Source organism: Grammomys surdaster, unplaced genomic scaffold, assembly GCF_004785775.1.
Source record: "Grammomys surdaster isolate TR1022 unplaced genomic scaffold, NIH_TR_1.0 125708, whole genome shotgun sequence".
Lineage (NCBI taxonomy): Eukaryota > Metazoa > Chordata > Mammalia > Rodentia > Muridae > Grammomys > Grammomys surdaster.
In genome coordinates, this window is record NW_021620542.1 from 2,619,784 (window position 1) to 2,624,889 (window position 5,106).

Consider the following 5,106-nt stretch of genomic DNA (forward strand, 5'->3'; position numbering starts at 1 on the left):
GTCCTGGCTTCTGGCATCTCCCCCTTCTCTGTTTAGTTAGAGAAGGCATCTTATGATCAATCCCAACTATGTGAATTTTGAATTTGGATGTCTAATTATGGGGGGTCTTAGACATGTTCACAACCCCAAAACACTGATGTGAGACAAGTCACATCGATGAGACCTTACTTCTAAGAAGGCTGGAAATTGTCACCTATGTGGATAGAAATACGTCCTATTGATATGATTTTTAATAATATGGATGACTTGAAGAATGGGTAATAGCAGCTCATTTCTATTATTGGCTGTAATTTTACCCCATGTGGAGGCACCATGCATATATTGCCAAAGTAGCTTCCACAAAAAGTTGTTTAAAGTTTATTTCCAAGATAATTCAGAAGAAAGGGCAATGTTGGAGAAAAGCATGATGTGGATTGCATGAGTTCTGAGGCTGGTGGTGACAGAATTATCTTTGCTACCTCTCTATGGCTATATTGCTTCCTGTGTGTGCAAGTGCATGATAAATTGAGTCTGCAATTAACACTAGTAACACCTTGAATACTCACTATATGTTAAGATCAGGAATCAGATTTTTATATGTCTCACCATCTTCGTTGGGATTCTAGAAAGAAAACAATGTAATCATACTCTTTTAGAAGGACAGGAAACAAAGGTGGGAAGATGATTTTATCCAAGATTAGTATTCCAGAGAGAAATAAGTGATGCACGGGTATGAAATCCCAAGTATTCCAAGACAATCTTTGCATGGTTCATAACTGAAGATGAAGCTTCATATGTAATTTACAGTGTTCTTTCAAAAAAAATGAAATCTGTCTAATGTGTTTTCTGTCTCTGTAGGCAATGTCAGCCTGCTTTCTAATACCACAGTCCTGAAATACAATCCCCATTTTGTAATGCAGCATTTGTGCAAGCTTTAATAACAATATCATTTTCTTATGTTTTACCACCTCAGGTTTTATTGTATTGGTAAATAGTACTGAAATTAAATATTCATTAATATCCTGAAATAAATATCACTAAATGAGAATGGAATGGTTCATTGAGCCATTCATTGCCCAAGAGTGCAACATTAAAAGCCTCTTTTTATAAAGGATTGCTTTAGTGGGCCTTTTAAAAGCAATAGTCTCAGTACCACTGGATTGTTGTTTTAGTTTTAAATGACTAGTCTCTGTGTTTTCCTTCATCCTCATCTGTCCCTACATACAGTTTCACTTATTATTAAGACCATGCAGCTTGAGGTCAATAATAAATGCAAAAGTGTCAGGCATTTGGAAGTAGTGAGTACTTGCTGTTTGTGACAAATATGTGTGACTAACTGAACACCAGGAATAGGTTCTTCTACAGAAAGAAACAGATTTCTTTGCTTTTATTCTGATAAAGTCAATTTTATTTCCATATATAATTATATCTGTCTCTTTAATTTTATGTCTAAATAATTAAATGCATTACATCTTCTTCTTTATAAACCAAGTGATGAGTTTTTTCAAGTACAACAGAGATACAGTCTCCAGAATAGTTGCCATCCCACTATCCTGATTTTTCAAAGACACTTAGTAAAAACTTTTCAAAAAAATTAAATTAACACTTGAACCAAAACAAACATTTCCCCTCCTAACTGAAGAGTTTTCTCTGGCAACAATGAGTGTTTACTAGCACTCATCATTTTCTTCTCTATTTTTTGGTATGTCTTTACAAATTTAATAAAAAAAATTATCTCCCTGCTGTTCCACCCTCTGACTATTCCACATCCCATACCTCCTCCACCTGCCCCCGTCTTGACGAGGATGTTCACTCCCCACAACCTCCACACCACCAGACCTCTCCACTTCCCGGGGCGTCTAGTCTCTTAAGGGCTAAGTTCATCTTCTCTGACTAAACCCAGATCCAGAAGTCCTCTGCTGTATATGTGTTGGGGATCTCTTATCAGCAGGTGTATGCTGCCTGGTTGGTGGTCCAGTGTTTGAGAGATCTCAGGGATCTAGGAGAGTTGAGACTGCTTGTCCTCCTACAGGGTTGCCCTCTTCCTCAGCTTCTACCAGCTTTTTCCTAAGTCAACCACGGGGGGTCAGCAGCTTCTGTCCATTGGTTGGATGTAAATATCTGCATCTGACTCTTTCAGCTGCTTGTTGGGTCTTATGGAGAGCAGTCATGATACATCCCTTTTTGTGAGTGCTCCGTACCCTCAATAATAGTGTCAGGCCTTGGGGCTACTTCTTGAGCTGGATCCCACTTTAGGCCTGTGGTTGAACCTTCTTTTCCTCAGGCTCTTCTCCATTTTTGTCCCTGCAGTTCTTTCAGACAGGAACAATTATGTGTCAGAGTTTTGACTGTGGGATGGCAAACCCCTCCCTTGCTTGATGCCCCGTCTTTCCGCAGGAGGTGGGCTCTAAAAGATCCCTCTTTCCTTTATAGGGCATTTCATCTAAGATCCCTTTCTTTGAGCCCTGAGAGTCTCTCACCTCCTGAGTCTCTGGTACATTCTAGAGGGTCCCCCTACCTCCTACTTCCAGAGGTTTCTTGTTTCTATTCTTTCTGCTGGCCCTCAGGATTTCAGTAATGTGTCCCCCACCCAGTACCTAGTCATGTTCCCTCTATTCCCCTGCCTGTCCCCTTCCCCACCCAGGTTCCCCCTACTTTCTTCTCCCTCCCAAGTGGGATTGAGGTGTCCTCAATTGGGCCCTTCAGCTTGTTAACCTTTCTGAATGCTGTGGACTATATCTTGGGTATTCTGTACATTTATTTTTTTGGCTAATATCCACTTAGTGAGTACATGCTATGCATGTCCTTTTGGGTGTGAGTTACCTCACTCAGGATAATATTTTCTAGTTCCATCCATTTGCCTGAAAACTCAGGATGTCCTTCTTCTTAAAATAGAAAAGAGAAAATATATGTGAATTTAAAAATGGAATTTGAGGCATGCCCTGAGCACTCTGAGCCCTCAAGTGAGGCAACCAGAAGGAAACCGTTAGGCCTTTTAGAAACAGTTCTATCAGGTCTGACAGTCAAGAAGCTACCAGAGAGCACCTAATTATGAACATGCATGAAAACAAGAAGCCTGTACCCCTGACAGAAAGTGAGTCAGAGGATGTCCAAGTCACTGTTGGGTGCCACTGTACCTGCTGCCTTTGAACAAACAGTTGCAGATGACGTGAGAGAGAAATTAAGTCATCTTGTAGAAACAGCAAAGACCGGGACAAGATATATTTTAATATTGCAGTGGAAAGTCTGGCTCAGGTTCATTGTCTGAGATCAGTTGATAAATTGTTTTGGTTGTTCATGAGTTTAAAGATTACCAGTTCAAATGAAGAAGTTCTAAGATACTTTGAAGAACTGACTGGAAAACTCCCAGGGTCAGCTTCTTTAAAACTTTCATAAATTAACACCACTTTCAAGAAGAGGAAAGCAAAGCACCAAAAGGCAATTCAGATTGCAGATAAAGAGAAGGCTGACTGTGGACAAGGAGACAAAGCAGATGAGAAAGATGGTAAGAAAAAGCTTTCCAGCAGCACTTCAGATTCACATATTTTGAACTATTATGAAAATTCAGCCGTCAAAGAAGAGATATCAACCTAGTAGGTGAAGTCTTGGCATCTTGAAAAATGAAGCTAGTCAAAGCTTAAGAGAAGAAACAATAGTACAAGTACAGAAGTTTAGAGTCACCTGCTACAGAGCATGAGAGAAACATTGTTTTACCTCCAATGTGGCTGCAAGTGATTTTGGGAGTGCAATTCAACACTACTTTAAGTGGAAGGCTGATATGACCAACTTTGATGTAGAAGTTCTCCTCAACATCCACAATAATGAAGTAATTGTTGCTATTGCACTGATACAGGAGAGTCTCCATCGTAGAAATGTTAGACATTATGGACCTACAACTATTAGGCCAACTCTTCCCTATGGGATGCTCAGTGACTGTGAAGCTAAACCTACTTATGTACTAGTGGATCCAGTGTGGGGACTGGGAGTAATAGCAGTAGAGGGGGCTACAGGAGCATTATCAGTAGATGGAGTTACTGAGTGGTCTCATTGTTACCATATTGCTAGGGACAACAACCCACTGGCAATGAACAGAGCAGCAAATAACATCTCATCTCTATTGACTAAGAGACACATTAAAAATGGAAAAACATACTGGATTTGCCCATTGATGCTGTTCAGTGAGATATCTGCAACCTCCTGCTATGAACTGTTTCTGTGGTTATTATTGTAACAGATATGTCATTTAGAAATAGGATAGGCTCCAAGAAAAGAAATTGGAATCTATATCCAGCTTCTCTTCGGGAAATGAACCCTGTCTGTAGACCTGGGACAGGTAGAGTTGTACTGCTTACACAGGACAAGAAATGTGTTACCAAGGCATTATCTGGAATGGGACATGTATGACAAAGGTTCATACAGTTGGGATGAACATTTGGGGCCTTCATGCTGCAGTTTATCTTTTAAAACACACTCCTCAAGCTTTTGTTTATCCTTTGGATCAAGATAGAGAAAAAAGACCCTCCTTGATAAGAAAAGAATGAAGACAACATAACAGTATTTGTAGTTCTTAACACTGGAAATGTCAGGGAGTTTAGAGGTCAGGTGGGGTGGGAGGTCAAGGATGGAGGGTGGGACATCCTCATGGAGACAGGGGGTGGATAGGAGGTATGGGATATGGAACAGTTGGAAGGTGGATGGGGGATGAAAATCCAGAACGTGAAAAATAATAACAAGGAGAAAGAGGAGGAGGAGGAGGAGGAGAAAGAAGAAGGAGAAGGAGGAGGAGGAGGAGGAGGAGGAGGAGGAGGAGGAGGAGGAGGAGGAGGAGGAGAAGGAGAAGGAGAAGGAGAAGGAGAAGGAGAAGGAGAAGGAGAAGGAGAAGGAGAAGGAGAAGGAGAAGGAGAAGAAGGAGAAGAAATTGTTGCTTTGGAAGAAAAATAGCAGAAAAATAACTGAGTATTACAGGTTACAATGCTTAACCACTGCAGAATGCTTTGTTCTTAGCAAGGTGATTGTGATGGTATTTCTTGAGAAGCCTACACTCCTGGTTTTCTAAGTTCCAGAACACTTTAGGCCATATTCTCTTGCTTGTGCATCCTACTGTTCTATAGTCTAAATTCTTTATAT

The 5,106-nt window shown here is 40.6% G+C and overlaps 1 pseudogene; it reads left to right on the plus strand.

The window, feature by feature from the left end:
* Positions 1–237: 237 nt before the first annotated feature.
* On the plus strand, positions 238–4,520 carry LOC114639450 (annotated as a pseudogene).
* The last annotated feature ends 586 nt before the right edge of the window (positions 4,521–5,106 follow it).